Source organism: Frankliniella occidentalis, unplaced genomic scaffold (genome assembly GCF_000697945.3).
Source record: "Frankliniella occidentalis isolate FOCC.00 unplaced genomic scaffold, Focc_3.1 Scaffold37, whole genome shotgun sequence".
NCBI lineage: Eukaryota > Metazoa > Arthropoda > Insecta > Thysanoptera > Thripidae > Frankliniella > Frankliniella occidentalis.
Genome location: NW_026267167.1, coordinates 337,797 through 338,188, shown reverse-complemented (window position 1 = coordinate 338,188; position 392 = coordinate 337,797). Strand labels below are relative to the sequence as shown.

Below are 392 nucleotides of genomic sequence, written 5' to 3'. Positions count from 1 at the left end.
TCACACTCGACTACGCTAACCTAAGGGGGTCTAGGAGAAACGAGTCGATGTATACCGCTTTAACGAGTGTTTTGCAAACAATAACGTATGAAAAGCAATCGCGTCTTCACACGCTTTGAATTACCACTGTGAAAAACAGTAGGTAGGTTTACAGGAAAATTTTCCTTGACACAATTTGTAAAATTACAATTTGTAATCGTAAAACTACATGCAGTTCGTATCGACTTGATGTGTAATGGCGAGTAAAAAATGTGCTCTCGTAAATTTACAACTTAAATCATTAATCGAGTTTGCAAAAAAATTGTAAATTTACAAAAATTTTCACAGTGTACTTATCTTTGTTAAAAAGCGTTTACATGTCACCAAGTGAGTAGCCACCCAGTGCGCTTCAT

At 36.0% G+C, this 392-nt stretch overlaps 1 protein-coding gene across 2 annotated transcripts in view; it reads right to left on the bottom strand.

Moving 5' to 3' along the window:
* LOC113215886 (immunoglobulin superfamily member 10) overlaps window positions 1-392 on the bottom strand; it is a 206,135-nt gene that overhangs the window by 121,243 nt on the left and 84,500 nt on the right. The window lies entirely within an intron of this gene.